Here is a 27,883-nt window from a genome sequence, read left to right as displayed (position 1 = left end):
AAATTAAATTTAAAATTCAAAATCAAAATTAAAAATTTGAAATTAAAAATTCAAAATCAAAATTAAAAAATTCGAAATGAAATTATCGAAATTAAATTCAAAATTCAAAATCAAAATTAAAAAATTCGAAATTAAATTCAAAATTCAAAATCAAAATTCGAAATTAAAATTTCAAATTCAAAATTAAAAAATAGATGGTGGATCCAAACTAGCTGGCACCTCCAACTGAACTACCCGACAGGGTAACTGAACCTAATTTACCCGAAATGGGTAAAACAAGAGTAGATTACCCGGCAGGGTAATTAAGGCTAGTTTAAAAAGGGCTAGGTTTAACTTGACCCACAGTACTGGTGAAGTTTTTGGATGATAGTACGTTAGGGAAACTTGGGCATCGCATGTCTAGGAAGATATGGCTTCGACCTGGTGCATTTGACCAAGTGGAACTGACCGAAGCTACCCTTAAATGGATCCTAACTAGTTAGAACAAGGATTAGTATTAAGTTCAATGGGTAGGACTATTTGGAAAACCTCGAAGGCATGGTTACTTTAATGAGCTCCGAGTGACTCACCGTAGCCCAGAAGTTTATCCAAAGAATGCTTACTTGTTGAACCCAAAGCTAAACCTGAATCTAACACAAAGTTAAACTAGACTCTTAAATTCAACAATAATTCATGTCACAACAATTATAGGATTCCCTGATTGACAATCTAGATTGGGTGAGATGACTAATTATTTTAAAAACTTAAATATCAAAATTGTTTTAAAAACTTAAATTTCAAAATTGTTTTAAAAACTTAAATTTCAAAATTATTTTAAAAACCTAAATTTCAAAATTGTTTTAAAAACTTAAATTTCAAAATTATTTTAAAAAAACTTAAATTTCAAAATTGCTTTAAAAACATAAATTTCAAAATTATTTTAAAAACTTAAATTTCAAAATTGTTTTAAAAACTTAAATTTCAAAATTATTTTAAAAACTTAAATTTCAAAATTGTTTTAAAAAAACTTAAATTTCAAAATTGCTTTAAAAACTTAAATTTCAAAATTGTTTTGAAAAAAAAAATTAAATTTCAAAATTATTTTAAAAACTTAAATTTCAAAATTATTTTTAAAAAAAAAACTTAAATTTCAAAATTGTTTTAAAAAAACTTAAATTTCAAAATTGTTTTAAAAACTTAAATTTCAAAATTGTTTTAAAAACTTAAATTTCAAAATTATTTTAAAAAAACTTAAATTTCAAAATTATTTTAAAAACTTAAATTTCAAAATTGTTTTAAAAACTTAAATTTCAAAATTGTTTTAAAAAAACTTAAATTTCAAAATTGCATTAAAAACTTAAATTTCAAAATTGTTTTAAAAAAAAAACTTAAATTTCTAAATTATTTTCAAAACTTAAATTTAAAAATTATTTTAAAAAAAAACTTAAATTTCAAAATTATTTTTAAAACTTATTTCAAAATTATTTTTAAAACTTATTTCAAAATTATTTTAAACTTAAATTTCATAATTATTTTTAAAATTTAAAAATAAAAATTAATTAACTTTAAAACCATATTTAAAATTGTTTTAACTTTAAGACATTCTAATTATCTTTATCAAAACTAATGTGTTGATTAATTCAACCAAAAAAAAAAATCATTGGACATGTTATTGAGTACTTATGTGCTTTATTTGAGAGTAAGTGTCTCATTTTGTTGTCGTGTTCTTTTAATTCTAGGAAAAATAATTTTCAAAATTTCCAATTTCTTAGATTTTTCAGAATTCTGGATTTACTTATCATTTTCCAAATTCTAGAAAAATTAATTTGCCAAATTCCCAATTTCCTAGATTGTTCAAAAAATTGAAATAGCCTAGGTTTTCCCCCTAGAAATCATGTTCCCCTAGAATTAAGCCAGAGCATCTCACAAGCACCTAGGTATACCTTAATTGTGATTGAAAAACATAGAACGGCGTGAGATGCATAGGGTATAGCCTGGACTCAAGAATGCTTATATCTGTGCATCAATATGAGTCTGGGCGTTAAATACGCAATATACATTATTCAAGTTAAGTCCTCCAGCTCTAGTCAAGTCTATCTGGACCAAAGTAACTTAACTTGACTAACCAAGTGAAAGCTATTGTCCTATAGGCAATCAGCAAGTAACTAAAGGTTAGACAGTTGGTAGAGAATACTCAATTTTTTAGTTAAAGATGTTTTGATCTTTAGGGCTCTGATACCTAATAAATCATTCTAGTGAACACGACTCATGCTTGGACTCAAGGACCAACTGAATTTAAATGAATAACCTTGTCCTAAATCTTAAATATTATTTAAGCTAAGTTCCAATCTTAACTTTCAAACCCTGTTGAACTTAGCTAACCTGTTGAACTTAGTAATTTCCTGTACAATTTTTTCAAAGACTAACAAACAATTTTTTTTGTTAAGTAAGAAAGATATAATCACTAACCTTTTAAATCTATCAACGCGATACACTCTCCAACAGTTTTATAATGTTATTTAAGTGTCTATTATTGCCCATTTTTGATATATGGCAAAGGGGGAGAGTAGCAAATTAAAATTCAAATTAATAGTTAAGGGGGAGCAAAAGTTAAGGGGGAGCATATAGGTTACTTTAGCAAATTTGGTCATCTTGTAAGTAGCAAATTGAAAAATTCAAATTCAGGGGGAGCAAAAGTTAAGGGGGAGTATATAGATTAATTTAGCAAATTTGCTTTGGTCATTTTTGTTCATCTATACTTAGCAGATTTGCTTGTGTTAAAAATGCTTATCTATTCGTTTGTTTACTTAACTTTGAATTAGAGTTGCCATAATCAAAAAGGGGGAGATTGTTGGTGCGGGAAGCATCCGACGATCGAACTTGTGTTTTGATAATGGCAAAGGATTCAAAGTTAAGGTGTTTTGTTTTCTAACAAGTCTACTTGAGGATTTCAGGAAAGTCCTAGCTGCGGTTAGGCAAAGGGAAAAACCCTAGGGGGTGGTAACTCTAGGTCATAGGGGGTGATAACCCTATGCGAAAAGTCTTGGTAGGTCGATGTCTTCAGGCAAAAGTCCTAGGGGGTGGTAACCCTAGGTGGAAAGTCCTGGTGTCGCGAACCAGGTGAAAGACTGGACTGGCCGGGAAGCGGATGTCCAACAGAAAGTCCAGAAGCATCAAGTGCTGAGCAAAAGTCCAGTCGATCTGGAGGATCGACTGGAAATAAGTAAATCTCCTGAGTGGAGTAGGTGAGGACGCGTTCCCCGTAGAGGGAACAGTAGGCGTCGGGTTGACCTAGGGTTTCCAGGCGAAAATTCGAAGTCAGACCCGGACAGTCCGAAGACTGTCAAACTTTCATTCATATTTATGATATTATGTGTGCTAACTTTATCTTGTAGGATATGTGTGTAGTGTGTAGACTAACACATTGTGCAGGGACAAAAGAGCAACATTAGCCTCGGATGAACAGTGTCAGAGGCGCCTCCATGGAGCTTGGAGGCGCCTCGGGTGCGAAGGTGAGCTGGCAGTGCGCTGGAGTTGGAGGCGCCTTAAAGGGCAGTAAAGGCGCCTTGGACCGCAGCATGGAGCCACCTTGAAGGCGCATGAAGGCGCCTTCAGAGGGATAATGCGCGACTTGATCTGCGCTTATCGACGCGTGCAACCCGAGGCTTGGAGGCGCCTCGGACAGCCTTGGAGGCGCCTCCAGCACCCTTTATAAGCAGTGTTCGAGCACCTCTTCAAGTACAACTCGCTCTGAATAATCTCTTGCTACGTGCTGCGAACCTGACGACCCAGAAGTGCTGTGACGCGACACCAACAACCCGGAACTACGCTTCTCCATCTTTAGTTGTCGGTATAAAGTTTTTGAGCTGTAAATTCCTATAATTGTACAAATTATCGTGCTTATAGTTGTTGCCCACCGAAAGCGATCAAGGATCGCGGGCCTTCGAGTAGGAGTCGATCTAGGCTCCGAACGAAGTAAATAGTTTGCCTCTTTGTGTGATTGTTTTTATTTCCGCTGCATTTACTCTAACGGTTTTACGATTCCGAAAAATGAATTAGCTGCGAGCGCTATTCACCCCCCCCCCCCTCTAGCGCGTCTCGATCCAACAATTAACCCCTTGGTTTGGTTCACAACTAAATCAAGTTGGTTCATGGCTAAACCAAATTAGTTCATGACTAAACTAAATAGGGCCAACTCTTTCATAAGAGATATGGCCCATCTGCACTTCCGTTCTGAGAACTGTATGGTCCAACCAAAAATTATCAATTGGTCTGAGAATCCTATACTCTAACTTGTGTTACATCTTTTAGAGACTCATAGTGTGTGTGGCCCAATAAGTTTTCAATTTATCTTGGTCATCCATAATTAATTACTTAATTATGGAATGATCATGAGTGACACCTAATAGTCCATCATCATCCCCAATTAACCATAAAATTAAAGTTGATCTCAGAACTAATTTTGAACCCTTCAGCAGCTACAGTGAGTCGCGCCTCATTCCTATCACTCATCTTATACCCACATGATTCAGGACATGGTCTATGTGTCTACCCCCACTAGGCTGACTATGTCACACCTAATCCAAGTAATATTTTCTCGTTCTGTGAATTTAAATTACTCGTACATGTGTACAAGAGTCTCATACTCTTAACATGTGATGCTTTGGGCAAAGACTTTGAGTAATAATCCTAACGAGTGGCCATAGGGTATACGTCTCCTCACAAGGAGTGGTGAATCCTCTGTGGGCTATCTAAATACCTTCGGGTAATTTGACTTATACCTAATCATCTCGACTCCATACCTCCAAGCGATGTTTACTTAAGATGTCAAAGTATAAGTCTTCATGACCAAGATGACTTGTATACTTCAAGTCGAAGGAAACTTGTACTCGAGCTACAGTAAGAACTTCTTAGACATATCCATATATGTAGAAAATCATATGAAGTTTTACAATAAGTCACTCCAATAAACTATTTATCATAACTAGCATCCATGTTTAACTCTCGACATCCTAATATCTTAAGCTAGTAAGAAACTGCTACTTGGCCAAATCATAGAGTATATCCCGTGCTAGTCTTATAGCATTAATGATGTTCGAATACACCAATTCAATGACTAGGAAAATTCTAAGACATTCATAATTACACATGTAGAGATAATCACAAGTTATGATCCAATCACAAATTCTCTCATGCTATAAATTGTATTGTGGACATTTAGTAAATGAGTTTAAGACTATTTAAATATATAATATGTACTCAAATAGTGAATCTATATTTATCAAATAAATAGTAAAACTATAAGGTGATTGTCTTAAGACAACCCTCAAAATATAACAGAAGTAAGGTCAAATCATGCAAAAAGACACGACCGTGATACTTTCCAGAGCCGCTTCAAGCCCTGACCATGCCAAAAGGCAAGACCATGACACGGGTCATACCCTTCTCTATAAAAGGGGAGTTCTTCCCCTTTTCAAAGGGAGGAAAGTTCTCCTTCTTGGGAGACCCATCTTGGTCTAGATCCACATCTCTTTTGCTCCCCGATTAAAGATCTAAAGTCATATTTGCCATCTCCTTTGACTCCGGAAGCATAAAATTGGATCTGAAGACCTCTCGATGTCTTGGATAAAATTTTCTCCCTCTTTTCTTTAGATTGGATTTTAAGCTTACAATTTTAATGTCTTTGGATTCATCTCCTCTTGTCATGGAGTAGATCTCTTTATTCTAGGATTAACGGAGTAGTTATGGTATATAATAGATCCATACTCTTTGGATTTACCAATTTCTTATCCATATGACGTGTTTATACCTTGTACTCATTTGATCTTATGTGTGTATACTATTTTTGTGCTTAAATCTCATGTTTGATTGAATGATTGTATTATTCTGTTCACCCTGTAAAGGGGATGCTCTAAAATGTCTGACTAGGGAGTCCTAGTGACAAGGGTATTCCTTTAACTGAACTTCTAGTATATTACTTTGAAAGGGATGATAATTCTCTATAAGAAAGCATTGAATTAGGCTTAATAGGTTATTTCTAGATATATATTATCAAGTGTCTTGACTGGGGCTCTCTAGTGACAAGGTTATCCCTTTAACCGGACTTCCTAGGGACCACTTCCACTCGGTAGAATTTGATACTAATTGAGATAGCACTCTATCATGACTATTACGGGGTAGTGTCAGTATTGAATTAAACTTCCTGCATGCGTATATGGATAGAGGATGGGTAATAGGTAATTCTTAATACATTAATTAGCATCACAATGAAACCAAACTCCTAGAACGCTTCCCTCAACCAAACTTTCTCAACCTACTCTACTTGCTTTCTCTCTACTTTATCTTCTCTTACTTCTCTATTACTTTAAGTGCAAAAATTCAAACATCTCGTTCATTTAACTAATTTGTTGTGTTTAGTCTCTAGTGCTTATATTCAATTCTTATGGGTTCGATATCTTTTTATTACTGATGGCGTAGCCATGCACTTGTGGTAGCATAACATTAGGGTGTGAAATGGACCAAAAACCAGTATTGAAGATCAAGGAAGGAAGCTCTTAAGACTGAACACGGGTGGGTCATGACGAGTGGCACTACCAGTGTTCCTTTCTACTAGATAAACACGGGCAGCTGTGCCCAGTGGCACGACCCGTATTCTTCTCTGCTGCCAAACCAAAGTTCTATTCTCAACTACCAATAGTGAGCACAAGTGCCTATGTCCTGCGGCACAACCCGTGTTGAGTCGCGCCCTGAACAGCAGCACCTAACACCCATGTCGGGCTTCCACATCCTTGCCTATTTAAACTCCTCACATTGATTTTGAAGGGGATCCGATCTATGAACCATCTAAGAGTTCCAAGGAGGATTGAGGAGGATATCCAAGAGACATCCACACCATCTAAGCCAAGGATGAAGACCAAGAGCATCTAGAGAGTAGAATCTCGACCAAAATCTAAGCCTCTTCACTCTTTCCTCTATTTTTCTAAGATTGCAATTAGATTTCTGAATCGTGAACATGTTTTGTGATTGTAACCCTATGTTTATGGGGTAAACTCTAGATTCTAGGATTAGGGAGTAGCTTTTTGCGATGCAAACACTATCTCTTTGGATCTAAGCATGTTAGAATCTTCTTATTTCATGATATATGATTTGTGGGTCCCCTGTCTTTCCTTTCTGAGCATTACTGCCGCTCTCTTTTCTTTCTATCTTTTCTTTAGCAATTGATCTTAGTGTTTGTGACACCCTATACCTTTGATTTAGTCTAGTCAATTAAATATATTAAGTAAGCTGGTATTCAGTCACCAGTCCTTGTGGATTTGATCTTTATTACTTGATGACCTGATCGTGCACTTACGGTTTGATCACATAAATTTGTAGAGGTTCCTCGCAAGAAGAGAAGCTTTCCAAATCAATTGACTGATCAATTCGGCATTGCTAATTGATTCAACCAATTGATTGGTAGAAGTTTCACAAGGAAACAAAAAGTTGTTGAATCGATTGGCTAATCGATTGAGTAGTGTGAATCATTTGTGATGGCCACCAACCGATTAGGATTCAAAATGGAATAATTTCAACCATTTATCTAGTGTTAGTGATCATTCAATGGATAGTCAAACAGTCAGTAATATTTGATTGGTGTGTTTCTATCAATCGATTGGTGGCAATATAAAGTGGAGAAACAACTCGATTTTGAGGTGTTTAAAAGGGGGCTTAGGGAACGAGAAGAAGATATTGTTCTATTACTACTCTCCTACTCAAAATTAGTTCAATCTCTCATCTATAACATCCTCAAGCAACCGAAAGAAGGAGAATCGAGCTAGAGTTGTAATATCTTCTATTTCCCCTTTTTTATTGCTTTATCTTTGTGAGAGTTGTAAGTTGGTGTAATCATGTTGTAAGAAGGTTTCTCCATCTTTGGATTTTTGTTTGAGAAGGAGAAGATTTAGTAGAAGAATTTTTGTTACAAAGTGATTTGAACTATTCAACCGTCTTTCTAACTCACAAGGCCCTAGCATGGTCTTTATTAGAGTTAGACCGGTTCTCGCTAAAAGCCTCTAAGTTATTTCATCACTCACCTGCTTAAAATCACTTTGCCCATAGCTAACCCAGCACACGATGACTTGACTTCCCTTGATCCGCCTTACACCCAACTCAGTCTTTTTACCTTCATCGATCCACTCTAAGCCTTACTCACATGAAGAATTTGTTAGTATTAGCCCTAGTACCAATTATGAGATGATTGTAAAGGGCTCATTTTATATCATATATCATTACTAATAAAAGGCAAAGTTAGTTATATTTATGTCAGTTCAGTGCCAATTGAATAAGTATAATAATGTCCTTGGGTAGGTTCTTATTTACAGTATATTAATTGTTTGAATTGATAGTGAGATATTATAGAGAACACTATTCTTAACTATTCTTAGTCGAGCATTAATATACAAGGACAATATTAATGCGTTGAGACTAGCATGTTGGTCAACGGATGACTTGATCTCACAAGTCATGGATATGAGATATCAGGTTGACACATGGGTATATATTAGAGAATATATACTGAATGACATGACATGAGAATGTTTAATGGATCGTTATATGAGTGTCATAAACATTCTGATATGACTATTGGTATGAATAGTCCTTAAACCTGAAGTCACTACGGTTCCCTACATAAGGAGTTGTATACTTTGGTATCGTCAAACATCACCCGTAACAAGGTGGACTATAAAGTCGATCACTGGGTATGCAATGAATTATGCGGAGGAATGTGGGTGATGTAGATGAGATCTATCCCTTCCAGATGAATCTGTGGGCCTCTTGATTAGTAGGACACAAGAAAGCATGACCATACGCAAATGAGTCAATATGAGATATTGAGATTATTTGATTGAGTGTGTCTACTTAGAGATCAAGAAACACAAAGATTGATAAGAGAATGACACATTCCATGCCTCATTGATCAATCTAGATATCAAGGATAGAGGGACCAAGTCATACAAGCTAATAGCCACAGACAGTCAGGTCAGATCTTGACTTTCTCGTCACTTGGGTAGCAATGATGCCTTGCTTGATGCCACTCATTGTTTATGTATCTAAATGTTGATTTGGGTACATTGCCAACGTTATGAGAACCTATAGGGTCACACATAAAGAACAAGTTGATATGGAGATGAGTTCATGTGATGGATCATTGGATTAAATGTAATCTGAATTGGATTCATTGAGTTAGACTCAAATGGATCCAATTGTTGGATTGAGTTTGAATTGCATGAGAATCAATGGGTTAGACTCATTGGGTGAACTCTAGTTCACCAAGGAAGTTTAATGGTTAAAATTGAACCATTGGATTAAATGGTTAATTTTGAGTCATTGGATGAGAAGATGAAAGGGCAAAACCCTTGGTATTCATTTGAAGGGTATATATATATTATTTGGATGATATTTTTTGAGGTGTGAGACCTTTTGCATTCTTCTTCTTTCTCCTTTCCTCTCTTGGCCGAAACTCCTAGGTGAGGTAGCTAGCATAATTTTAGGTGTTTTCTTCTCCATCTTGTTTTGTTTGTGAGACAAACAAAGACAAGGCTTGTTCGTGTGGATACCATAGAGGCGCAGACGTGTGATCGTGCTGAGATCCGAGCTGCCGAGAGATCGTGTGCACGCATCAAGGGTATAATCCTATCATGTAGCTTAGTATAGATTGTTTGTATGCAATGTTTATTCCCTTCGCATGGATTTACTGGATAGAGGATCTAGTTAATTTTCGCCGCACTTTCACGTGTTTAGCACGCTACATCCCAACAAAATTCGGCTAGGACGTGCCGTGTGGCCTATCCCATCCCTTATGTGGATCAGAAAAACAAACTCTTTTAGTCACTCTTCAATTTTCTCATCCACAGAAAAACTCTTATTTGCCCTTAGTTGAACTATTTAGCCGCTTGATTATATTCCAGACAAAAGACAATATAAACTCATCATTATTCCATCAATCATAAAAGAAATATCACCGACCCTAACATAACTCATTTGCCTAAATCCGGTCTTGTTTATATATTCTTGTCAAAAACACTTATTCTCGAATATGTCACTCCATTAGAATTGTTCAATGTTTTCTCTTTACCCCTTGTTGATCTAATCATCGGCTGATCAAATTTTATTAAAATGATGTGGATTTTAACTTGCAATCTTTAAAAGAGCCCCTTGTCACATACAATCTCGAAAAGACTCATCATGGAATACTGATTGATATTTCTTACCGATCAATGTTGATCGTAATTATAACAATGCAATCTCGAAAAGACTCATCATGGAATACTGATTGATATTTCTTACCGATCAATGTTGATTGTAATTATAACAATGCAATCTCGAAAAGACTCATCATGGAATAGTGATTGATATTTCTTATCGATCAATGTTGATCGTAATTATAACAATGATCAATTATGATTAAAATTACAGGCCAATTCTCGATAGATATATATTTTTAGAAAAAATATTTTTTTCATCATCTAACTACTTGATAATCAACAATAAATTGATCTTATAATTTATCTCTCTTCACATAATTTGAGAACGGACTGTAAAAGACATCTTGGGTGAACATAATTACCTTTATACTATAATGGTGATTAAAGTTTTCCAGGCTTAGTTGAGTTGCATTTCACATGGTAGAATTGTACAATGAATTAAGGTTTGATTCTTAGTAAAATCGAAAGAAAGACCAATTTTCTCAATTCCTTATTTATCTTTCAACAAATAACTATGCAGCCAACCTTGTGAAACACCTAAGGTTAGTATATGACCTTTTGCAAAATGCAGAATGATGATTAAAATTAGATAGATACATAGTGCCAAAATCATGATTTAAGTTTATTCTTTAAGATTTAGAATCCCCATAATTAATCCCCATAAATAGTCAAGTTCGTAGCAGATAATAGTTTATCACATCTCTCACGTAAAGAAATATCGCTGGGTCATCATAATTTATTTCCTTTCTAAATTTTTTGAGAGAGGGGTGCTAGGAGCACATCACTTTTGTTACATTATGATTACTTTTCAATGATAAACTAATAACAAGAAGATGAATTTATTGGCAGTCGTTACTTAAACACCCATTTATCAAAATAAATTATACAAATACAAAGATTCCAATTTACATTATTTATTTATGAAAAAACAAGAAAAGAAACTTCTTTATTTACTTTTAAATTCATATTGTATACTAGGTTATGCAGGTCTAATCGTTGCATTCATGTAGGGTTATCTACTTAAAGGGCGTAGTCACATTGTGAGGAGGGGTGCCCCTCTGGAATTTAAAAAGAGATTAATAGTATATATTTAAAAAGTCCTCAATGCTACTTTGACTAATTGATTCATCATCGTTCGTTGTCGAAAAATTAAAATTGATCACATATTTAGAAAATCCTTGACCTAAGTTATACATTGGTATCACTTTTACGAGAAAATACCGTGTCTTGGAATGTTAAATATTAAATTTTAAAAATAAAATATATAATAATAAATTGATAAATTAAATGTAGAACATGAAGTGAGGGTGCTAAATTAAAATTGGATTGGATTCGAACTAAATCCAACGGGTAGACACGGAGATAATGATTACGTTGGTTTAAACTGAGATTAATTTGGAGTATATTTGGTTAAGTTATGATCGAATCAAATTTAAGGTTTTTGATCAGTTTAAAATGAATTATGGTATTTTTGAGAAAATTTTCTCTTTCTTCTTTTCTCCCTACACACACTACAGCACTGTTGTGTCATACCCTATCGTCGATGTAGGAATGCTAAATATTATAAGTAATATCACAAATGATTTTTCAATTTTGAGTCATTAATAAGTTCTTGGAATTGACATATTGTTGTTTCAACTAGAACTTAGTACTTGTAACGACCCGCCTCCTACTGACTAGGCTGTGAGGTCGATCGCTACATTATGCTGTGCTAAATTACTATTGCGGAAATCTGGATTGATTAAAATTTTACTAAACTTATTACTGTAAAATCTGAACTTAACATTCTAGATGTACCAAGGAGTTGTACACATGCTAGGGGAGATAATCTATTCTTCTCGGATGTCCTGCTAGCCGTACTCAGACATTTCAATCGATCCATGAATCGATTGGGCTGTCGGATCGATCCAGCTTGATACCGGCACGGAGAGAAACCCTGGATCGGTCGGCTGACCGATCCACAAGCTTCATCGCTTCTGTATGCGGCTGGATCGGTCTACCGACCGATCCTGGAGTACACTGATCGGTTGGTAGACCGATCCAGTGGCTCACTGATGGGTCGGCTGACCGATCAGTGAGCTTTGTACTTCTCTGTTCGCATCTGGATCGGTCGGCTAACCGATCCATAAACTCTCTTTTCGCGACTGGATCGGTCAGCTGACCGATCCAATGGCACAACCCAGTTCTGATCGATCCGTAGATCGATCTGGGTTTCTGATTTCGCACTGAAACTCTGATCTCAGCACTAGTTCGTGCCAAAACCTCACACAACAATTATACAATGCATGGAAAACATTCTAATATCCACTAACTAGCATTCTAACACGACATAGTGCAAGGTTTATTAATTCATAGCATTTAAACCACTAGAAATGCATAAAAGTGTCTTAAGAAAAAACTAAGTTCTTAATTTGCTAAACTTCCTAAGGATCTTCATTCCAGGTTCCTGCCACACACACCATCTCTGCATTGACCTCCAGCTTCCTCTGCTAGTCCATCTTCCCTTTACCTTTATCTGCAGTATAAGGGAAAATAGAATCTGTAAGCTTAAAGCTTAGTAAGAAACCAACTACCTCACTAAAACATGCAACGATGCAAACATGTTTTTAAAGAAATGCTATTTAAAAACATGCACTAATTTTGTTAAAGCATGGCATACTGAAGTCACATGGCATAAATACTGAAACATGGCATGCATAATAAAATCTAAGCATGGAGCTATCTCATAGTATCAACTAGGAGAACTAAACTGAAACTGAAACTAAAATTGAGCTAAAACTGAGCTTATACTATATTCACATAACTAGGTTACGAATTTGAAAGCTATTATCATAATAAGTGAAAATAGTAATCATGCTGCTGTTTGGGCCCGACAACTGTACTTGCTATGTGTGCATCCCTAGATAGACCCGGGTTTGCAAGTCCCGCATTTAGTAGAGTTTACTAGGTTATCTAAACCTAGGGACGACTGTGGGAGCCCAACCCAATGGACATCTGGTCCAGTACAGTGCCACTGAAAATAAAATACTGAATATAGCTACTAATTGTCTATTTTGCTGTTTCTAGGTTATCTGAACCTAGAGCTAGGTTATCTGAACCTAGAGGCGACTGTGGGAGCCCACCCATTGGACCGTAGTCCCATGTAAGCTGAAACTAGACTAATATACTGATTTAAATGCTACTAATGCATTTAACTGAGCTGTTAAAAATATCTGAGGTAGTATTTAGCTACACTAATCATTTTGTCGAACACTTGGTGTGCTCCAACTCTCCCCTCTAATAGGGAGACCACCTCTAGGCACCCGACAACGTCTAGAGCCTCCAACTGAAGGAGAACAACGTGTCTGGCCCATCTAGAGGCGCTCAACTAGATCCCTAATCTGCGAGGAGGGTTTAAACACACCTGGGTGCCGAAAAATCTGCATATAGCTAAACTAAAGGCATGCATTCAAACGAAAGCTACTTATACTGCAGGTGAGGGGTTTCTTACCTCCTGTTTGGATTTTCTTACAGATCTAAGCGCTAGGTTTCCCGGAGAAGAGATCTCTTCGATGATCTTCTCGCGTCTACGCGTTCTTCTCGCGGAGAGGAGCGTCCTCGTATCCTTGATGTTGCTGGAAGATGCTCCTATGGCCCTTGGGATGGAACCCTAGGCTTGCTTGGCTTGGGCGCCGAGAGGTGAGGAAGGGAGAGGGTCGGCGGGTGAGGGTTTGAGGAGGAAAAGTCACGATCAAAAAAATAATCTCCTCACTTAATAATTTTCCTATTTATATTTAGGAATTAGTTCGCCCAACATCAATATAAATTTAATTGAATCCCTTTCGTTTCAGCACGACCCTGCTGGGTTCATCTGTTTACTAAGGCTAACTAAAAGTTATCGGATCCGAGAGGTCCCGGGTTCGATTCCCGCCTAAGCTATTTTGCGGTTCTAATTATTTTTGCTACTTCCGCTATTCTAAAAATTCCGAAAAAATATCTAAAAATTCCAGAAAAATCATAGAATATTTCTAAAATAGTTTTGAGAATTTTCGGGCATTACAATCCCCCATACCTTATAAAAAGTTCGTCCTCGAACTTAGAACAACTCTGGGTACTTCTGTCTCATGCTGGCTTCTGTCTTCCAAGTTGCCTCTTCTGCTGTGTGACTTTGCCAAATAACTTTCACTAATGGTACTTCCTTGTTCCGCAATTTCTTAACTGCTCAGTCTATTATCTGAATAGGCCGACTGTCATAGCTGAGGTCTTCGCGGATCTGTACCAACTGGGGCTCAATCACCTGGGTGGCATCTGGGGTATGCTTCTTCAGCATAGAGACATGAAATACATTGTGGACAGCTGACATTTCCTGAGGTAGCTCTAGCTCATATGCTACCTTGCCCACTCTTTTGTTGATAAGGTATGGTCCCAAATATCTGGGACTTAGCTTGCCCTTCTTTCCAAAATGCATTACTCCCTTCATGGGAGCTACTCTGAGGAACACTGAATCCCCAACTGAAAACTCTAAGGGTCTGCGCCGTGTATCAGCATAGCTTTTCTGGCGGCTCTGAGCTGTCTCTATCCTCTGGCGGATCTGCTGTATAGCTGCGGTGGTATCTGCCACTAGATCTGTCTGAAGTTCTAGTTTTTTCTGCTCACCACTCTCATACCAGCAGACTGGAGATCTACACCTCCGCCCATAGAGAGCCTCGTAAGGTGCCATGCCGATAGTGACCTGATAGCTGTTGTTGTATGCAAATTTTGCTAGACTCAGATATTTGCACCAACTTCCTTTGAAATCTAGTGCACATGCTCGGAGCATATCTTCGAGTACCTGATTTACTCGCTCCGTCTGTCCATCTGTCTGAGGATGGAAGGCTGTGCTAAACTTTAACTTCGTGCCCAAAGCTGACTGTACACACTCCCAGAAGTGTGATGTGAATCTACTGTCCCTGTCTGAAATAATGGTTCGTGGGACTCCATGCAATCTAACGATCTCCTTGAGATACAACTGAGCTAGCTGTTCCATGGAGTAGGATATCCTGATAGCTAAGAAGTGGGCTGATTTAGTCAATCTGTCGACTATTACCCAGATGGTATCAAAACCATGTGTGGTTCTGGGTAATCCCACTATAAAATCCATAGAAATGTCTTCCCACTTCCATTCTAGTATCTGTATGGGCTGCAAAACTCCCCCTGGTCTCTGATGTTCTTCCTTAACCCTCTGACAGGTTAGGCAGGTGCTGACATATCGAGCGATGTCTCTCTTCATCCCAGGCCACCAAAAACGTTTCTTCATGTCCTGGTACATTTTGGTGGAGCCAGGATGCATCGCATAGGGAGTCTTGTGAGCCTCGTCTAGGATTTTCCTCTGTAGTTCCTCCTGATCTGGAACACATAGCCTGTCACCAAAATACAACACCCCGCTATCTGATATTCTGAACTCTCCACCTTTTGATTCTGCTAAACCTTGCTTGATTCTCTGAATTTCAGGATCCTGCTCCTGAGCTATTTGGATGTCACCGAGCAAGGTAGACTCTAATGTCATAGTAGAGAGCTGTCCGACTATGAGCTCGAGACCGAAATCTGAGATCTCCTTCTGTAGGGGCGGTGACATGGCTGCTAGAGATAATAGGGTCGCGCTGGACTTCCTGCTGAGGGCGTCTGCTACCCTATTCACTTTTCCTGGGTGGTAGAGGATATCTATGTCGTAGTCTTTGACCAGTTCTAGCCATTTGCGCTGTCGCATATTCAGATCCTTCTGAGTGAAAAAGTACTTCAGACTCTGATGATCTGTATACACTCTGCACCGAGCTCCATACAAGTAATGTCTCCAAATCTTGAGAGCGAACACCACTGCTGCAAGCTCAAGGTCATGAGTAGGATAGTTCTTCTCATAATCCTTAAGTTGTCTGGAGGCATAGGCGATCACCTTGCCATCTTGCATCAACACTGCTCCTAGTCCCAACTTCGAGGCATCACTATATATGTCAAAGCTATCTGCATTCTCTGGTAGAGTCAGAATAGGTGCACTGGTCAATCTCCTTTTCAGCTCGCTGAAACTGTTCTCACAGTCCTCTGTCCACTGAAATTTTCTGTTCTTCCTGCTGAGAGCTGTCAGTGGGGAGGTTATCCTGGAGAAGTCCTCTACAAATTTCCTGTAGTAACCTGCTAATCCCAGAAAGCTTCTGATCTCACTGGCGTTCTTGGGTCTTTTCCAGTTGCTCACAGCTTCTATCTTACTGGGGTCTACCATGATACCATCCTTTGAGATGATGTGACCCAGGAAGGACACCTGATTTAGCCAAAATTCACATTTGGTGAACTTGGCGTACAGCTGATTCTGCTGAAGGGTCTGCAATACTATTTTCAGGTGCTCTACGTGTTCTTCCTGAGTTCTTGAATAGATAAGAATGTCATCGATGAACACGATAATGAACTTATCTAAGTATTCTCTGAATACCCTGTTCATGAGGTCCATGAAAGTAGCTGGAGCATTTGTCACGCCAAAGGGCATGACTACGAACTCGTAATGTCCGTATCTAGTCCTGAATGTTGTCTTGGGTATGTCCCCTTCTTTAACCTTCACCTGATGATAACCTGATCTGAGGTCTATTTTAGAGAACACTGCTGCTCCCATTAGCTGATCAAACAAGTCATCTATTCTGGGAAGAGGATACCTGTTCTTGATTGTGACTTGGTTCAGTGCCCGGTAGTCTATACACAGGCGCATGCTCCCGTCTTTCTTCTTCACGAACAATACAGGCGCTCCCCATGGTGAGTGACTAGGACGGATGAAGCCCTTGTCAAGCAGCTCTTGTAGTTGCTCATGAAGTTCCTTCAGTTCTGCTGGAGCCATGCGGTAAGGTGCTTTGGAGATAGGATTTGTACCGGGAATGAGTTCTATCTCGAATTCAATCTCCCTGTCTGGTGCTAAGCCTGGTAACTCTTCAGGGAAGACTGCTGGGTAGTCAGATACGACTCGGACCTCTGCTAGCTGTTGGTCCTTGTCCTGACTGGTGCCGACTACGTGTGCTAAGAACCCCGTACATCCTGAATCCATCAACCTCCGTGCCTTCATAGCTGAGAGAAATTTCTTGTGCTTTCTCTTTGGTTCTCCGACGAACTCAAACTGTGCTTCTGCTTCAGGTTGGAATACAACTTTCTGCTTACGGCACTCGATGGAGGCACCGTATTTGATCAAGAAATCCATCCCGAAGATGACGTCGTAGTCGGTCATATTAATCACTATCAGATCGCAAAAGAGCTCTCTGTCTGCTATAATGACTGGCACTGCTCTGAGCCAGTGCGTGGATGCCATAATTTCTCTTGAGGGTAACGTCGTAAGGAACTTGCTACTGAGTACCTCTGGAGGTACTGCTAACTTCTCAGCAAATGCCCTGGATATGTATGAATGAGTTGCCCCAGTATCGAATAAGACAGTTGTACTTTGTTGTAAAATACTAATCTGACCTGTAACAACTGTCGAGGCATTTGCTGCGTCCTCTCTGGTGAGTGAGTAGATCCTCGCATTGGTCGTAGCTGGAGGGGCTTCTAATCTGCCTTGGCTGATATGTGGACCATCTAAAGCGGCCTGCATATGATGTAACTGAGCTGGCTGGCCTCCATACTGAATCGGCTGTGGCTGAGGAAGACTGGTCTTGTTTGGACACTGCTTGGCCATATGCCCTTTTTGTCCGCATTCAAAGCATCCTCGTGTGCCCTTATGACAAACTCCAGGATGGAATTTCCCACAAGTAGCACACTTTGGATAACTGGGCTGCTTGCTGGCTGGTCCTCCTTTTGGGTAACTCCCTGGTTTGCGCTTGTTGCTGGAGTTCCCTTTCCAATTAGAGTCGTGGGAGCTGTGACCCTACTGCTTCTGAGTGCCTGAGCCTCCTTGACCTTTAGCTTCTGAGAGGACTTACTTCTGCTGCTTGATGCTATTCTGGTAATGCTCAGTGATTAGAGCACTGCTCACTAATTCTTCTGTGGTTTGTGGCCTATGAACGCCACCAGCCACGTTCATTGCTATTTCCGGCCTCAGCATCTTGAGCATCAACCGGATTCGTTCCCTTTCTGTGCTGACTAATTCAGGGCATAGACGAGCCAACCTGTTGAATTTCTTCACGGCTTCCTCAACTGATAGGTTGCCCTGACGAAACTCAGTGAACTCGTCGTAGTGACGGTTGGTGACCCGCACGTGAAAGAACTCCTCAAAGAATTCCTTCTCGAAGTCAGCCCATGTCATCTGGTTCACTGGGCGCTTTGCTCTGATTCTCTCCCACCACATACGTGCATCTCCTGTCAGACAGAAGGAGGCGCACTTCACCTTCTCATGTTCTGGCCAGTCCAGAAGCTCCATCGTACTTTCCAGTGTTTTGAACCATGCCTGAGCATCCCATGGTTCATTGCTGCCTGAGAAATTCTCTGGCTTGACTCTCTGCCACTGGATCAGATAGGCTTCTCTCTGCGTTCCTGCTGCTGGGGCTACTGGTGCCGTAGGCTGGACTGGTGGAACCTCTAAGACTACTGGCATCGCTACGTTCGGTTCCGGGGTGACAGTGGGAGTATTCTGCTTATTAGCCTTTAAGGTGGCTATCTCCTGTTGCTGTTCATCTAGCTGCTGCTGTAACTTAGCCACTAATGCTGTCAGGTCTGGGGGAGGCACTGAACTGCTTGCCTCATGCTGGGGCTCAGTAGCTGGTGCCCTTCTAGCTGGACGTCCTCGTGTCATTTCTAAAGACATAGAGGACATACATAACTAAGGTAATCATGTTTATATATCTACTATCATTATCATGTTAGGTGTTATCATCAATCAACATGCTACAGTATCTATAAACATGAAAGAAAGAACATAATAAAGTGAGAAACGTTTCTTACTTGGAAGCTGCAGGTTCAATGCTGATGTGTGTGTAGGAAGTATGGAAACTGCTCTGATACCACTCTGTAACGACCCGCCCCCTACTGACTAGGCTGTGAGGTTGATCGCTACATTATGCTGTGCTAAATTACTATTGCAGAAATCTGGATTGATTAAAATTTTACTAAACTGATTACTGTAAAATCTGAACTTAACATTCTAGGTGTACCAAGGAGTTGTACACATGCTAGGGGAGATAATCTATTCCTCTCGGATGTCCTGCTAGCCGTACTCAGGCATTTCAATCGATCCATGAATCGATTGGGCTGTCGGATCGATCCAGTGATCGATCCAGCTTGATACCGGCACGGAGAGAAACCCTGGATCGGTCGGCTGACCGATCCACAAGCTTCATCGCTTCTGTATGCGGCTGGATCGGTCTACCGACCGATCCTGGAGTACACTGATCGGTCGGTAGACCGATCCAGTGGCTCACTGATGGATCGGCTGACCGATCAGTGAGCTTTGTACTTCTCTGTTCGCATCTGGATCGATCGGCTAACCGATCCATAAACTCTCTTTTCGCGACTGGATCGGTCAGCTGACCGATCCAATGGCACAACCCAGTTCTGATCGATCCGTAGATCGATCTGGGTTTCTGATTTCGCACTGAAACTCTGATCTCAGCACTAGTTCGTGCCAAAACCTCACACAACAATTATACAATGCATGGAAAACATTCTAATATCCACTAACTAGCATTCTAACACGACATAGTGCAAGGTTTATTAATTCATAGCATTTAAACCACTAGAAATGCATAAAAGTGTCTTAAGAAAAAACTAAGTTCTTAATTTGCTAAACTTCCTAAGGATCTTCATTCCAGGTTCCTGCCACACACACCATCTCTGCATTGACCTCCAGCTTCCTCTGCTAGTCCATCTTCCCTTTACCTTTATCTGCAGTATAAGGGAAAATAGAATCTGTAAGCTTAAAGCTTAGTAAGAAACCAACTACCTCACTAAAACATGCAACAATGCAAACATGTTTTTAAAGAAATGCTATTTAAAAACATGCACTAATTTTGTTAAAGCATGGCATACTGAAGTCACATGGCATAAATACTGAAACATGGCATGCATAATAAAATCTAAGCATGGAGCTATCTCATAGTATCAACTAGGAGAACTAAACTGAAACTAAAACTAAAACTGAGCTAAAACTGAGCTTATACTATATTCACATAACTAGGTTACGAATTTGAAAGTTATTATCATAATAAGTGAAAATAGTAATCATGCTGCTGTTTGGGCTCGGCAACTGTACTTGCTATGCGCACATCCCTAGCTAGACCCGGGTTTGCAAGTCTCGCATTTAGTAGGGTTTACTAGGTTATCTAAACCTAGGGACGACTGTGGGAGCCCAACCCAATGGACATCTGGTCCAGTACAGTGCCACTGAAAATAAAATACTGAATATAGCTACTAATTGTCTATTTTGCTGTTTCTAGGTTATCTGAACCTAGAGCTAGCCTATCTAAACCTAGAGGCGACTGTGGGAGCCCACCCATTGGACCGTAGTCCAATGTAAGCTGAAACTAGACTAATATACTTATTTAAATGCTACTAATGCATTTAACTGAGATGTTAAAAATAGCTGAGGTAGTATTTAGCTACACTAATCATTTTGTCGAACACTTGGTGTGCTCCAACTCTCCCCTCTAATAGGGAGACCACCTCTAGGCACCCGACAACGTCTAGAGCCTCCAATTGAAGGAGAATAACGTGTCTGGCCCATCTAGAGGTGCTCAACTAGATCCCTAATCTGCGAGGAGGGTTTAAACACACCCTGGGTGCCGAAAAATCTGCATATAGCTAAACTAAAGGCATGCAATCAAACGAAAGCTACTTATACTGCAGGTGAGGGGTTTCTTACCTCATGTTTGGATTTTCTTACAGATCTAAGCGTTAGGTTTCCCGGAGAAGAGATCTCTTCGATGATCTTCTCGCGTCTACGTGTTCTTCTCGCGGAGAGGAGCGTCCTCGTATCCTTGATGTTGCTGGAAGATGCTCTTATGGCCCTAGGGATGTAACCCTAGGCTTGCTTGGCTTGGGCGCCGAGAGGTGAGGAAGGGAGAGGGTCGGCGGGTGAGGGTTTGAGGAGGAAAAGTCACGATCAAAAAAATAATCTCCTCACTTAATAATTTTCCTATTTATATTTAGGAATTAGTTCACCCAACTTCAATATAAATTTAATTAAATCCCTTTCCTTTCAGTACGGCCCTGCTGGGTTCATCTGGTTACTAAGGCTAACTAAAAGTTATCGGATCCGAGAGGTCCCGGGTTCGATTCCCGCCTAAGCTATTTTGCGGTTCTAATTATTTTTGCTACTTCCGCTATTCTAAAAATTCCGAAAAAATATCTAAAAATTCCAAAAAAATCATAGAATATTTCTAAAATAGTTTTGAGAATTTTCGGGCGTTACAGTACTAATGTCAAAAATTTTAAATTTAAGTTCATTCTTATCTCCTTAAATTCAAATTTTAGATTTTAGATTGTGAAAATTGACCTATACTAAACTTTGAAATTTTTAAATATCGCCCCTCCTAGTTTAAAGTCTTGGTTATGCCATTGCCTATTTGTATGAATTTAGAGTTGGCATGGAGAAAATAATTTATTTGTTAGCATAACCATTTAATATCGAAGTATAATAATTAATCATATATGCTTCTATTTACTTGTTTTATCTTATAAGTTTTCTCTACCTTCAAGAGATACTGATACGGTGTATAAAGATGGTGTCCGATAAAACCAAGCAGTCAAAAGTCAAGGGGACGTGGCAGTCAAGGATAGTCCAAAGTCAAGGGGACGTGGTGGTCAAAAGTGAAAGAGACGTGGCAATCAGCAGTTAGGAGGGAAAAGAAGGAGTTAGACCGCTTGACGTTATTAGCCGCATAATTCCCGATCAGGTATAGACAGATCAGGATCCCAGATCTGAGACATAAGATATAACCTAGAGTAATGTCTAACCTACCCGGACTGGTGAGGTTTCCTCAGCCCTGTCCGCATAGCCAGGCCTAGTACTTTTAGTAAGACAACTCCCGGACGGCCCTTCAGTGATCCAAGCATGAAAGGTGGGACCCTCGCCACAGCTCATCTCCCTCATCAAGACTCGAGCCAGGCGTTACACCCGAACGGTTATCTCGAGCTATCTGCAGCTAAACCCGGGCGGGATAGAAAACACTAGGAGACAACACTGTCAGGGAATTGTAACCTCTTGTCAGGGAATAACTGTCATATGTTAGAGTATATTCCAATGGTTTGCTATCATCTGTGAATGAAACCTTCTTTCAGCCAATGAAAGGGCACCACACGTCCTCCATCACCTGATAGGCCCTGACACCCGACATTCTCTAACATCGGTCAGGTTCCAGAGGTATGCATTGTCATATAAAAAGGGAGGTCCTCTCCCTTGAGCAGGTACATGCACATTCGCACTTGTCTTTTACAGTTTTTTTCTTCGTACACTGTTCTTTTAAAGAAAAAGTACCTGACTTGAGCGTCAGAGGGCCTGCGTCAGGGACTTTTTTCCTAGTTTCTGGTCTCTAACGTTCTGTGTGTTGGATCAGTGGCACCGATAAGAGGGGGTGAATTGCCTGGTCGAATGCACCTTATATAGGGTTGGAAGGTGCCTTCGTACTATTTATCAAAGGCGCCTTACAGCCATGGAAGGCACCTTCCACATCGAGGCATGGAGGCATCGTGGAGATGCCTCGAAGGCACCTTCAATTCCCTTTGAAGGCACTTCCAGCAACATCTTCAGCTCTACTCGGAATACCGTTCTAGTTCCCCTGTACAAAATTTATACAAGCATAGAACTATCTTACCTACCCATGTGCTCTACTGAAGTTAAATTTAGATTACAAACGATACTTAACATTATTAATTCAAATTGTACTTCTGTAAAGCCCGAAAAATTCCCAAATTTATTTTAGAATTATTCTATGATTTTTCTGGAATTATTAGATATTTTTCCGGAATTTTCCGAGTAGCGGAAGTAGCAAAAACAAATAGGTCGCAAACTAGCTTAGGCGGGAATCGAACCCGAGACCTATGGTGTAAGGGATAATGTTAGTAACCAGTTGAACCCAGCAGGGCCGTGCTGAAAGGAAGGAGAACCAAATATATTTATATTAGAGTTGGGTTCATTAAACCACTTAATATAAATAATAAACTTAAGTGGGGTTTGGTTTATTTTGGTTCGGCACCTCTTCACCTCACGCCACTTTCTCTTCCAAATCCTCACCGCCGCCTCTCCCTTCTTCTCCTCTTCCTCACGCACGGCACACCAAGGCAAGGGTCCATAGGATCATCTTCCGGCGACGACTCCAACACGAAAGGGGTTCTTCTCCGCGAGAGGAACGCGAAGACGTAAGCGGTTCGTCGAGCGGACAGTTTTCCGGAAACACCTAGCGAATAGAATCGTAAGAAAACCTTACGATTGAGGTAAGAAACCCCTCACCTGCAGTATAATTGCTCTCGCTTGTTAGTTTTGGTGTTAGTTCAGTAATTTTATAGTTTTCAATTTTAGGGCATGCTTTTAGTGCACGCCAAGCATTCGGTAGAATGCCCAGTTCAGAAGGATGTACCAATAGGCGTCCTAACAGCATATAAAATATAATAGAAACATTTTATTCAGTTATTATTAGTTATTACAGCTATATGGATCAGATATCCATTGGGTGGGCTCCCACAGTAGCCTCTAGGTTCAGATAACCTAGCTCTAGGTTCAGATATCCTAGAACAGCAAAGTAAAATAAAACAGTATTCAGTATTTTACTTTTATTCAGTTGGCACTGTACTTGGATCAGATATCCATGGGCTGGACTCCCACAGTCGTCCCTAGGTTCAGATAACCTAGTAACCCTGCTGGATTCGGAACTTGCAATCCCGGGTCTCGTAGGGATGCGCGCACAGTAAGTACAGTTGCCAGGGCCCCAACAACATGTTTAGTATTTTCATCTATTATATGTATAGTTTTCAAATTTGAAACCAGTGATGAGAACACTAATTTAGCTTTCAGTTCAGTTCAGGTTCAGTTTACATGATTTGAGTTCATGTACAGATTTAGACATATGCATGACTAGTTCAGTTTCATGCTCAGTTTATATGTTATGCCATGTTTCAGTTCCAGTTTATGCTTTGTTTGATATGCCATGCCATGCTTGCATGTTCAGTATGTTTTCAAACAACATGATTTAAAATCATATTCGCATCGTATGCATGATTTAGTGAGGTAGATGGTTTCTTACTACGCTTTAAGCTTACAGATACTACTTTTCTTATCCTGCAGATACCGGTAAAAGAAAAGTGGACTAGCGGAGGCTGGAGGGCGATGCTACGATGATGTGTGTGTGCAAGGGGTCTGGAATAAAGATCCTTGGGATCTACACGCTTTTATTTCAGTTTTAGTACTTAACATGTCTAGTTTTATGAATTAGTCTTGTTACAACTTAGTAAACTATATCTTGTTTAGTCATCATGTTTAGAATATTAGTACTTACATGTTGGAATGTATTTCCATTGTTTTAGAACTGTTGTGTAATGTTTTGGCACGCCAAAGTGCTGAAATCGAACTCGAGTGAAATCAGACACCGATCGGTCTCCAGACCGATCGAGTCTGGATCTGGATCGGTCGGCCGATCCGAATCTGATATGCTCATCCTCTGGATCGATCGGCCACCGACCGATCTAGTTCGATCTGATAGCCTCGGAGGAGATTTGCGGGTTCTGGATCGGTCCACCGACCACCCGCCGAACAGAGTTGGCAAGGGTTATGGATCGGTCGACCGATCCAGGCAACGAAGCATAGAAAGTGTCCGATCGGTCTCGACCGATCGGTACTCTGGATCGATGCAGACCGATCCACCGTCTGCGGCGAAGCACGGAGGCTCACCGATCGGTCTCCGATCGATGTTCTGGATCGGTCGGTAGACCGATCCAGCAGCGAGGTAAGCTTGTGGATCGGTCAGCCGACCGATCGTGCCAGTGTCAGCTGGAACGATCTGTGAATCGTTCCGACGCCTCAATCGACTCACGGATCGGTTGAAATGTCCGATTACAGCTAGCAGGACATCCAAGAGGCATAGATTGTCTCTCCTAGCATGTGTACAACACTTAGATACTCTTAGAATGTCAGGTTAAGACTTTACAGTAATTAGTTTAGCAAATTTTAAATTAGCTCAGTTTTCCGCACAGTCAGTACAGCAGTATTGTAGCGATCGGCCTCGCAGCCTAGTCAGTAGAAGGCGGGTCGTTACAGAGTGGTATCAGAGCAGTGTTCCATACTTCCTACACACACATCAGCATTGTGCCTACAGCTTCCAAGTAAGAACATCTCTCACTCAGTTTTGTTTTCAGCTTTCATATCAGTTATATGTGCTTTCATGTTTGCTCTCATGTTGGTAGTTAATTAATTCATGTTTACAGTAATAGTATTTAACATGTTACCAGTAGTTAACTATAACATGATAGCCTAGTTATATATATATGTATTCTCTGCTATTTAGAAAATGGTACGAGGACGTCCAGCTAAGAAAGCATCAGCGGCTGAGCCCCAGTAAGAGGCAGGCAGTTCAGTGCCTCCCCCAGACCTTACAGCACTAGTGGCTCAGCTACAGCAGCAGTTAGCTGAACAGCAGCAGGAGATAGCCTCCTTAAAGGCTAACCAGCAGACTACTCCCCCAGTCACTCCAGTATCGAACCTCATGACTCCAGTAATCACAGAGGTTGTACCAGATCAGCCTGCAGTACCAGTACCAGTAGCCCCAGTAGCAGGGGCTAAGAGAGAAGCTTACCTTATCCAGTGGCAGAGAATTAAGCCCGAGAACTTCTCAGGCATCAGCGAACCATGGGATGCTCAGGCATGGTTTAAAACACTGGAAAGCACGATGGAGCTTCTAGACTGGCCAGAGCACGAAAAGGTGAAGTGTGCCTCCTTTTGTTTAACAGGAGACGCACGCATGTGGTGGGAGCAGATTAAATCGAAGTGGCCAGTAAACCAGATGACATGGGCCAACTTCGAGAAAGAATTCTTCGAGGAATTCTTTCACATGCAAGTCACGAACCGACACTATGAGGAGTTTACAGAATTTCGTCAGGGCAACCTATCAGTTCAGGAAGCCGTGAAGAAATTCAACAGGTTGGCCTGTCTGTCTCGTCAGCTCAGAGAAGGAACGAGTACGCTTGATGTGAAGATGCTCGGACCAGAGATCGCAATGAATGTGGCTGGTGGTATTCATAGGCCACAAACCACGGAGGAGCTGGTGAGTAGTGCTCGATCACCGCAGCATCACCCAGCAGAAGCAGGTTTCCACAGAACCCAAGGGACAAGTGGCTCGGTACTCAGCAGAAACAACAAGGGCATAGCTCCAACTGGAAGGGAAACGCAAGGCAGACCCAAAAGGAGGACCAGGTGGAAAACATTCCAGACATCCCAAGTGTGCTACTTGTGGAAACATCATCCAGGAGTTTGCCGCAAGGGTACGCGAGGTAGTTTGAATGTGGACGGGAAGGGCACATGGCTAAGCAGTGCGAACAAGAACAGTCTTCCTCAGCCTCAGCCGATACAGTATGGAGCTCAACCAGCCCAGCTACACCGATGTATGTTGTCTTAGATGGTCCATGATCGAGGCGATTAGAAGCCCCACGGCTACCACGAATGCCGGATTTTCTCACCGAGAGGGGCGTAGCAAATGCCTCGACAGTTGTCACAGGTCAGATCAGTATTTTTCAGCATAATGCAACTGTCTTATTCGATACTGGGGCAACCCACTCTTATGTATCCAGGGCATTTACCGAGAAAATAGCAACACCCCCAGAAGTACTCAATAGTCAGTTTCTGACAACGCTACCCTCAGGAGACATTATGGTATCTACACACTGGCTCAGAGCAGTGCCAGTCATTATAGCAGACAGAGAACTTTTTGGTGATCTGATAGTGCTAGAAATGACTGACTACGATGTCATCTTTGGAATGGATTTTCTGATCAGATACGGCGCTTCTATAGAGTGCCGTAAACAGAAGGTCATATTCCAACCGGAAGCAGGAGTACAGTTTGAGTACATGGGAAAACCAAAGAGAAAAGCCAGGAAGTTTCTCTCAGCACTGAAAGCACAGCAGCTAATGGATACAGGATGCATGGGATTTTTAGCAAATGTAGTCAACACCAGCCAGGACAAGAACCAACAGCTATCAGAGGTTCGAGTCGTTTGTGACTACCCAGCAGTATTTCCTGAAGAGCTACCAGGCTTAGCACCAGACAGGGAGATTGAATTTGAGATAGAGCTCATTCCCGGCACAAATCCAATTTCCAAGGCACCGTACCGCATGGCTCCAGCAGAACTAAAGGAACTTCAGGAGCAATTACAGGAGCTTCTTGACAAGGGTTTCATACGCCCTAGTCACTCACCATGGGGAGCACCTGTGTTGTTCGTGAAGAAGAAGGATGGAAGCATGCGCTTATGCATAGACTACCGTGCTTTGAACCAGGTCACAATTAAAAACAGGTACCCTCTTCCCAGGATAGATGACCTGTTTGACCAGCTAAAGGGAGCCACAGTGTTCTCTAAAATCGACCTCAGATCAGGATATCACCAGGTTAAAGTCAAGGAAGGTGATATACCTAAAACAGCCTTCAGGACTAGATACGGACATTATGAGTTCGTAGTCATGCCTTTCGGCGTGACAAATGCCCCAGCTACATTCATGGACCTCATGAACAGAGTATTCAGAGAATACTTAGACAAGTTTGTCATCG

Source organism: Zingiber officinale, chromosome 2B (assembly GCF_018446385.1).
Source record: "Zingiber officinale cultivar Zhangliang chromosome 2B, Zo_v1.1, whole genome shotgun sequence".
Taxonomy (NCBI): Eukaryota; Viridiplantae; Streptophyta; class Magnoliopsida; order Zingiberales; family Zingiberaceae; genus Zingiber; species Zingiber officinale.
This window is presented reverse-complemented; position numbering follows the sequence as displayed.